This window comes from Anoplophora glabripennis, unplaced genomic scaffold, assembly GCF_000390285.2.
Source record: "Anoplophora glabripennis isolate ALB-LARVAE unplaced genomic scaffold, Agla_2.0 scaffold249, whole genome shotgun sequence".
Taxonomy (NCBI): Eukaryota; Metazoa; Arthropoda; class Insecta; order Coleoptera; family Cerambycidae; genus Anoplophora; species Anoplophora glabripennis.
The window spans coordinates 253,354-263,220 of NW_019416857.1; the positions used below are offsets into that span (position 1 = coordinate 253,354).

The 9,867-nt window shown below is 31.9% G+C and overlaps 1 protein-coding gene across 2 annotated transcripts in view; it reads left to right on the plus strand.

Moving 5' to 3' along the window:
• Nucleotides 1–9,867, plus strand: part of LOC108907225 (adenylate cyclase type 6) — a 309,463-nt gene that overhangs the window by 63,449 nt on the left and 236,147 nt on the right. For both annotated transcript variants that reach the window (XM_018710803.2, XM_018710804.2), the window contains exon 2: nt 9,175–9,214. The gene's annotated coding sequence lies outside the window, so the exon portion shown is untranslated. The remainder of the gene's footprint in view (nt 1–9,174; nt 9,215–9,867) is intronic.

A 9,867-nucleotide genomic window follows, 5' to 3' on the forward strand; every position in this document is an offset into this window, starting at 1 on the left:
TAATTACAGTTATCCAATAAAATTTTTGAAAACTTAATGTCATATGTGTTTAACTCATACAGAGTATACAACAGTTTAATACATTTATTATTATAAAACTTATAACCAGTACTAGATGTTCTAATAACAATATGGAACACTTTAATAACAGTCATTGCAATTATTTCGTAAAGGGTATAAAAAACGTTGTATACTAGTTATACAATAATTTAATAAAGAATAAGGTTTATAGTCACTATACAACTGTGCTAGCAATACGCGTTTTATATCCAATATTCACCTGTTTAACTGTCACATATAGTATACAATGGCCTTATAATGGTATATAGAATTCTAATAAAGAATAAAACGCATTTCTTTCAGTGTATAAGTCACGCTGGGAAATGTTTAGCTAATTTTCCCAAGTGGCTTATATGACATAACACACGAGTGCCATACAAAATTTTATCCAACAGAATTTCGTTTTAATAATAAATCAAAGTAACTTAAAATTTCAAATTGTTAGTCAGAAAAATTAATTTAACGAAATGAACGTATTTTTAAATATTACAAAGGATGCGAGTGTCAACCTGAATTGTGTCTGCAACCAATGGTTGTCAGTATACAAACAATATTTTTTGAGTTGAAATCACGTTGCAATCCTAAAACCAAGCCTGAAAAAAAATGGAAAATGTGGAAATTCCATCTGAAATTTTAGAAAAAGTTAATGCGGTACTGCAGCCATCATTCCGGAGAAATCAAAATCTATATACAACAAAGAACTGAAGGAATTTCAAGATTGGAAAATCAAAGAATGGGTAAAAGGCGTAAATGAAGATGTCTTGCTGGCTTATTTTTTCAATTTAAGTGAGACATTAGCTCCATCTACATTGTGGACTAAATATTCCATGTTGAAGTCAACTTTGAGAGTTTACAAGAACATTGAAATTTCTAAATTCGGAGGACTAGTGGCTCTCTAAAGTCTAAGCACAAACATTTTCAACCAAAAAAATCCAAAGTCTTAAAAAGAGAACAAATCGAAACATTTTTGCGTGAAGCCCTAGACGAAGATTTTCTTATGAATAAAGTAGATTCTACTGAATACTTTAACTGAGTTATATTTACTAAATTTGTTTTTAGGTGGCGTTGATATTAGGAGTTGTTGGCGCTTGTCGTTGCGAGGAATTGGCCCATCTAAGCATAGACAATATAGAGGTTAAAGGGCAGTATATCCACATCATGATTTCAAATACTAAAACGAACAAACCAAGAAGCTTCGCTGTGTTAAAGGAAGGAATTTGTGTTAACCCAATCGAATTAATTAGAAACTATTCTAAGCTAAGGCCTAAAAATGTGCAGCATAAAAGGTTCTTTTGCAATTTTCAAAAGGGACAATGCACACGTCAATGTGTTGGTATTAATAAGTTATCAAAAATCCGTAATGTTGTTGCGCGATTTTTGGGCTTGACACATTCTAATTTATATACAGGGTATGGCTTGCGTCGCGCATCTGCAACTCTCTTGGCCAATGCTGGAAGGGATATTACAACACTCATACGCTACCGTGGCAGAAGGTGATATGGAAGAGTCAATTTCCAGCAAAATTGATACTGCTAAAACATACAAGGGGTGCAGACTCCTGAAGCAAGCACAAGCAAAGGGGCAACCTGTTCTATAAATTTACCAAAATCACAAAATGATTCCAATAATCCTTTGGCATCAAATTACAGCTTTACCATAAATGTTAATGTTAATATTAATAAGTAGGTAGATTGTAAGTTTGTAGCATTTTAGGTTATTTGTTGACTTATTACTGTTTTAAATTGGTTTTCTAATAAAAACTAGAAGAATAAACTAAACATTTGTCTTTTTATGATTTCTATAAGTCACTAGTGGGTTATAAGTCATAACTTATTAGTGACTTCTGACTTATAACACACTAGTGACTTATAGGCCACATTATTCCTTTAAAACCAAAAAAATTATAGTATTATATACAAGTGTTGGATAAATAAATAAATTGTTTCCTCTAAGAATATGTTATTATTAAGCAAAAAATTCAAGATGCCTTCTTTGTTGTAAAATGTTAGGATAGTCCGAAAATAACAAAAATTTTAAAAAATCCATTGGCGTCCTACATTTTATGACGAAAACGTCGACTGACTCACGCCTAACTACGCCATTGGCGGCAAATAAAGATTGACTTTATACTAAATATGTAGTTCTTTACCAACGTACATTAACTGCCAAATTTTAAGAACCTAACATTGACTGTTTCAAATTTATTTAAAATATTAATATATTTTTAAAAATTTTCGATACCCTTAAGCTCTATTCGCGATGATCCCACATAGCTTTTTTAAGGAAGGAATTATTTTTCCCTGTAAAATAGCACATAGAAGGAAAGTTGCTCCTTTGGAATAAATTTTGCTTCACGCATTTTCAACAAGAAACGAAAGAATTTAGTGCAGCGTCGCTTTGAAATACCTACGTGTTTTTTTGTCTGATTGGCGTAAGTATCGTCATTTTATGTAAATCCCTAAATATCTCATAAATAAAGCACTACACAAAAATCAATCAAACATAAACCTTTTTTGTAGAGAATTTTATGCTCAACAGCTTTAACGTTTTACATGTTTGTGAAATTCTCAACACTTTTCAAGTTATTCACGAAATAAGTCTTTGCAATTTTCCGACCATTTCCAGAATTTTCCCGGTCCGCTCGAGTGCAGAACATTTTTTCCCTCATCTGCCTGCAAAATACTAGCCAGTGCAAAAAATTATGCACCCCAGAATTGCTGCCCTCTCAAAATCTCTAACAATTGGACTAGTAGGGAATAATAAAAACGGCTAGCAATAAAATTTAATGAGGTTCATAGGAGTCCCTAAAAAAGTTTTCTGCTAAAGGTAAAAAGTTATAATAATTTGTATATAAGGTGTAGAAAATTATATATTCATTTGACCAACAACATAGCTTAATTATTTATGTCCTCAAACAATTTTATTATATTGGTGGAAAATTTCGCTTTGTTCCGTTTCAAAAGGTCTCCAAAATGCCATGTTGTGATAATATTAGTAAACAAAATATCCCTCTTATTTCTCCCTTTCGCAATTGTAATATGAATGATTGATAGAAGGTGCCTATAATAAATTAAAGTTACCTGAAACCAAATTCCGCATTGCTGCACTGCACTGCTAGGCCATTTGTCGACGACCGAATTTATGGCCAGGCGGCCCAGTTCGGCTGTGTTTGTGTCGCGTTTGCCCGCGCGCTCATTCTTCAACTGGGCGACTAGACCTGTATATGGGTATGGCTAAATAAAAATGGGAACAAGTTTTACAAATATTTCAATGCCGAGTTGTTGCGTCAGCGACCAACCGCACATACTGCCAACCTCTTGGTTCTTCAATTGAGATCAGAAAGGTCTGGTTTTGATCACATTTAAATCACGATTTACGTTTGAGAGTAAAACAAAACGCTGGGTTACAATGAAATTTTCCCGATCAAAAACGATTTATCTAACACTTACGAATGTTTTAGTTCTCTTTGATGCGTGTTTGTTATTAATAACCGCGATATTCTAGGTTAAAACCAGATCTGACATGCCGTTGTAAATATTTACTTTAAAGTCCTAACTTAGGCGAGTATCATTTAAGTTAATTAACTAAAGTTTCATAAATTCATCAAGTTCCGTGTATGATTTTTACTGCCCGTAATTCTAATAGAAAATTATTAGGCGATGAATAACGTGCAATAAATATATTATTAGCTACAAGTTATAATATTTTAACAGTTTATCATATATTTAAATAACTATGATAAACAAACAAAAGCATTTATTAGGGGCTCATTATAGTAATCGATGTAAATTTTAAGACATTTACATATCTGTATTTTCCTTGCAGTCTAAACATTGGTTAAAAGTAAAAATGCAGGTAATTCTGCGGTATGTTGCCAGGCGTTAAATTAATAGTTATTGCTGTTTTTCTACAGGACGTTTCTGATTTACATCGCCAAATAGCAAACCTGTTGATGCTGTTTTTCTTCTCGCTTGTTATAGGCGAGCGGTTCACCTCTAAAAAAAGGCATGAATAAATTTTTAAAACAAAAACCTACAGCATGAAACTTTTTTATTTTATAATGTATTTTTCTGATAATTTACATATTTTTTTTCATATTTTTCGCCGTGGTCAGTCAATTATAAACAAAAAAGTTGTAAAAAAAATTACTCGCCGAATGGCTTTTTTATCGTAAAATGGACCAAAATAAACACTTTTTGTTCTTTGACAAAAATTCGAAAAATGCTTCATTTCCGAGATATTTACAATTTAATGTGAAAAAAGTGACGAAATTGACAAACTTTCGGAATTTTTTTCTCAAAACCTACTGAACAGATTTTGGATTAGATTATATTTACAATAAACATTATTATGATTTTTTTTACTTATTTAGTTTAGTTTTGGTATAACTTTCAAGTAAATTTTAGCCATTTATAAAACCAAAAATCGAATATTTAAATTTTACTAATTACTTGCAAAAAGCTTACTCCGGCTACAAAACCAAACAAAATAATCTTTTGAGAATTTGTACTGTTAACATATATCGATTAAAAAAAATCATAATAATGTTTATTGTAAATATAATCTAATCCAAGATATTGTAAAAAGAAAATTTAATTTTCTTTAAAAAACTTTTTTTACTCGCTTTAGACCTTCAATAAAATGATTGACTCATACCAAAAAAATATATCTTAAAGTAGAAAATTTGCCGATTATTATGCTTTTTTTAGAATTAAAATCTGTTCAGTAGTTTTTGATAAAAAAAATCCGAAAGTTTGCAGATTTCGTCACTTTTTTCACATTAAATTGTAAATATCTCGGAAACGAAGCATTTTTCGAATTTTTGTCAAAGAACAAAAAGTGTTTATTTTGGTCCATTCTATGAACATAAAAAACTATTTTCAAATCCATTCGGCGAGTAATTTTTTTTACAACTTTTTTGTTTATAACAATTGACTGACCACGCCGAAAAATATAAAAAATATGTACTTAAATTATCAGAAAAGTACACTTTATAAATAGTATTAGTACAAAATATCTTTACGCACACCTTAATATGTTTACCTGCTTTTTTCCTCCATAATCCTACAACATTTATTCTAGCAGAAAATGACGTATGGATCGAAAACTAAGTACCATTTAATCCTCAATATGATCGACACGGTTCATCCTGAGGATTAAAAGTTCTTCATCCCCCTTGCGTATAAATTCACTTTAACTTTCCTTGTTACATCTGCCACCCTGCCAAGGTAAATATTCCTCGCCATATGAGCAAATCCACGCGAATAAATCGGTTATACGGAAGTGTATAATTCTCCGCCTACGGACTTACGGTTGTTTTTGTTCGGTGAGATTTTCTGTATGAGAGAACCTAAAAAAGGTACATAAATAAATGTTAATAACTTCACTGAATAGACCCACGTTATAGTCGATGTTGCGAAAATTATTTTTAGCTTTTATACAGGGTGTTCCAGAAAACCCGAACCCCCGATAACTGTTCGAGGATTTGAGAAAAAAAGTTTCAGATAATAGTTATAGAATATCAAGAAGGCGGTGACTTTGGGTTTGACCTTGACTTAAACTTAAAGGTTAAACCAAGGTCAAGATATTACATGGAACACCATATTTTTTGTGCCAACAATCGATAGAGCGATCGGTTGCTAGCACAAAAAATTACTTGTTTCATTGATATTAAATTGACCTTAATTTGACCTTGAAAATTGTAGTGTAGGTCAAATTCAAATTTATCATTGAAAATCCTACAAATTTTGCCTGTCAAAATTTTGTCGATTTATTTTGAGATGAATGAGTTTGATCAAATTACTAGCAAGGACATACACGAAAATTTTTCTGACCCTATTCTGCCTATCTATTAAAATTTTCAAGTTGACCTTTTTTTTGGATAGTACTCAATCGTGACGTGTTTTTTGGAACACCTTGTATATTTTAAGTGTCTTATTCTCCGTTAAGTATCTAATATTATTTTTTATTTGTACGCGAGTTATTATAATTGACAATAATGACAGAATTTGGTACTTTCTGGACAATGGCTAAGCGAAAGTAATTTTTCCTGTAGCGGTCTTAGCTTCTTCTAATAATCGAGCCACCTTATTTTATCTATTAATGAAACAATAAAATCAGTTCTGTTTATTTGTTCGAATTGACCGTAAAGCAAATTTACACTCGTCTAATTTGGCATAAAACCAAATTATTTCGTCATGTTTATAATAAAATGGGTTTAAACATTTGTTTCGAATTATAAATCTGCCAGTGTCGGAATAACGAAAATATTTGAATAAAATCCGACAGTGTTCCAATTGGATTTAGAAATAAATTCGAACAGATGACGAACAAATCACATTATGCTCGGATATTGAATTGGGATTGAAATATTTTTGCAATAAATTGTACGATTTAAATGTGTAAACATTTTTCGAAAAATTCAAACAATTCGCGTTGGCATGCTATACATTTTTACATTTTTTATATTTCGACCAGAGAACCACGTCTTTTTAAGAACTGTGAGTTATACGAGAAATTTTTGCCACTCAGACATCTTAACTTAATTCAAAATAAAGTAAAGTAGTAACAAAACTGAGCCGCGCTTGATACGCATGAAATGACAACTATTATGTAAAGTCCAATGCAAGTTATGCAACACAAGTTATGATCTGTCAACAGAATGGTAGACGGACAAAAAAATTGTTCAAAACGGGAATGGCCGAATGTGCATCATTTTATTACATTTATTGTAGTTTTATTCAACTTAGAAAATGATAAAATAACGAGAAAAAAATATTTAAAAAAATTTATATTTTTGACGATTTTGAAAATTTAAAAAAATCTTGAGCGACCTCTAAAAAAATTTTTTTAGAGCAGATTTTTTGAGGGGGCTCTTAAAACATGATAAACTAACATATTTTTACAAGAGACAGGAAAAAATATAACGAGCGTTCAAATGAAAACGTGGTCGAAGTTGGTTCTGACACATTGGACGTAGGGAGTAGCTTATAGCGACCAACTTAACCTCATTTCTCAACGAGCTGTATAGCAGCTGTCAGTTTCAATAACGTTAATGACTTTATTTTAAAGAATAATCGTGTTAACAATAACAAACAATTAAAGGAGCTGCGGAAAGTGTCCCCCTCCTTGTTCCAAGCACTTTTCACACCTGTTCCTCAAAGAATTAAAGACATTTTCTAAGATGCTCGGGGTATTGTTAATTTCACGAATCTTGTCTATAAGTCGAGCCTGCAGATGGTTTAAATCAGGAATAGGCAGTTCAAAAATAGTGTTTTTAAGGTAAGGCCACAAAAAGAAATCACACGGCGTAATATCACATGACCTCGGTGGAAATTCATGTTCAGCATTGAGACTTATTAGTCGATTTCGGAAAACTTCCCTCAACATATTCATCGTCTCGCCTGCCGTATGTGCCCTTGCGCCATCTTGTTGAAAGTAAAAGTTTGTAATTTCGTTTTCTTCCAGCTGGTTAACAAAAGGAGCAATAATTTCTTCTCTATACCTTTGCGCAGTAAGAGTACCATTAAAAAAAATAGGTCCATAAATCCTCCTTCGATTGAGAGCACACCAAACTCCAATTTTTTGAGCGTGTAGAGGGCCCTCGACAAAAAAGTTATCTGGTTTTTCAGAAGACCACATTCTCATATTCTGTGAGTTTACGTAACCACTTAAATGAAACCAGGCTTCATCAGAAAAAAAGGTGATATTATGAAGTTCACCGTAGTTGTTTAAAAACCATTCACAAAATACAGCCCGTCGCGGAAAATCAACTTCATGAAGTTCTTGCTGACAAGTTAAACGATAGGAGAACAAACGCAAATCTTTTTTTAACACTGTGTGGCAGGTACCGACTGATACTCCCAACATTTGTGATAAAACACGTACAGAAGTTCTTGGCGCATTTTCCATTATTTGTTGGACATTTTCTTTTAATTCTTCAGTCCGCTTTTTAGGTCGGCCGCTTCCTTCTTTTCTTGTTACACTGCCCGTTTCACGAAAAACATTAACACAACGCTGAACTGCACTTTGAAAAATTTTGTACTCAACAACGCCGGGAAATTGATTTTGAAATTCTATGAAACATTCCTCAATAGAATACTTCCATATTGCATCAATCTTGCGTCCATTTCTAAAGTAGGACTCTATGATAAACACTTGTTGTTCTTGAGAAAACACCATTTTAAACGCTTTTTAAAACGAAAATATTCAAATTGATAGCGGCGATATAGCGCTTTGACAGATGACGTTTAAGTTCATTTGCTATACGCTACGCCCTACGTCCAAATTTTCAGAACCAACTTGACCACGTTTTTATTTGAACGCTCGTTATATATTCGGTTTTTTGGGGCCATTCTACTGTATAGGTTTAAATTTTGCAATTTAAAGTTTTCTTTTGAACACCAAGAATAAAAAGGTGCCTTGTTTTCTCTGGAATGGAATAAAAAAAGTGCAAATTTAGACCTTCTTTTCCCCTGTGCGTGATCCATTTTTACTGACGAACAAATATCTCGTAAAACTTTGTAAGTACAGAGAGGAGGGTGGATTTAGATGGAAAACACAGCTCTGACAAACCTAATAATATAACTCAGAACACAACAGGCTATAGGTGCGCCGCAGAACTTTATAAAACCCGAAGCTGTAAACGTCTGCCAGGTAATTGATGGAGCATCTTCATTTATAATAAGTTCTAAGTTCGGGGGAACTTCGTCGAAACCCCCCTGGAAAAAAGTTGCGCTATTATCCTAAGTCTTACATCCCCCTGTTAATATAAGTAATTTATAAGTTTCCCCGGAGTGTATCAAGGGATGTTTCCAGCTTCCAACTTGAATCACGTCTTTTCAAATCCTATTAATTGCCGTTCGTACACCGCTTTAACCAACTCGTCTTCTTCAAAGAGGCGTTTGTAAAACTCCCTAAATAGCTCCCATATCCGCGCTTCCTTCATCCGGTTGTTGGTTGGAAGCGGCGGTCGATTATTATTATTAATATAATTTCCTGTACACAAAAACAAAATAATAAAATTCTACTACATTACATTATCTTGTTGAATGTTAAGAATATCACTGATAATGTTATTATAAGCCTGGGTGTAATTATTTTTTATTTTTGCAGGTCTCTGATTGTACCTGGTGATGAGTCAAAAGTAAATAAGGTAAGCTGTCGTAAACTGATAAGTAATCAAAGCTGTTAAGGGTTTATTAAGTTTAATGAGTTGTGAGATTAGAAAAATATTATTTGAGCGATAGAGGTCGATTACACATTTATTGGACAAAACAACTTAAATTTAAAAGGTAATTTTTTTATGTAATTTTAAGGGATCCCATATGTTTTGCTGTAAATATACCTAAAATGCTTTTATGAGTACACACATAAAAATAATTGTTTTAATTCAATGCAGTAAAATTTAAACTAAACAAATAATATATTCCCATATCCGCAATGCAAACATGTATTTGAACAAAGAATATTATTTCTTTAAAATATTTATTTCAATTAAATAATAAACGCTTCACATGAAAAATATTTATGTATTGAAATAATGTAGTACATATTGTTGACTCAAATTTTTCATTGGTTTAGAGAAAACATTTGTAATTTTATTTTAAAAATACTATAAAATTAATATAACATTACATTTGTTCTAACAAAACAAAATATATGTTTGAAAGAAAATTATTGTTTTTTAAATATAAATAAATGGTTTTATTTGATATGAGACTATAACTTTCCTGAATTAAATAAAATAGTTCTTTGGAATAAAAATTTGGAACTTTTTTAGGAAAGATAGGGTAAGGTTAAAATAAA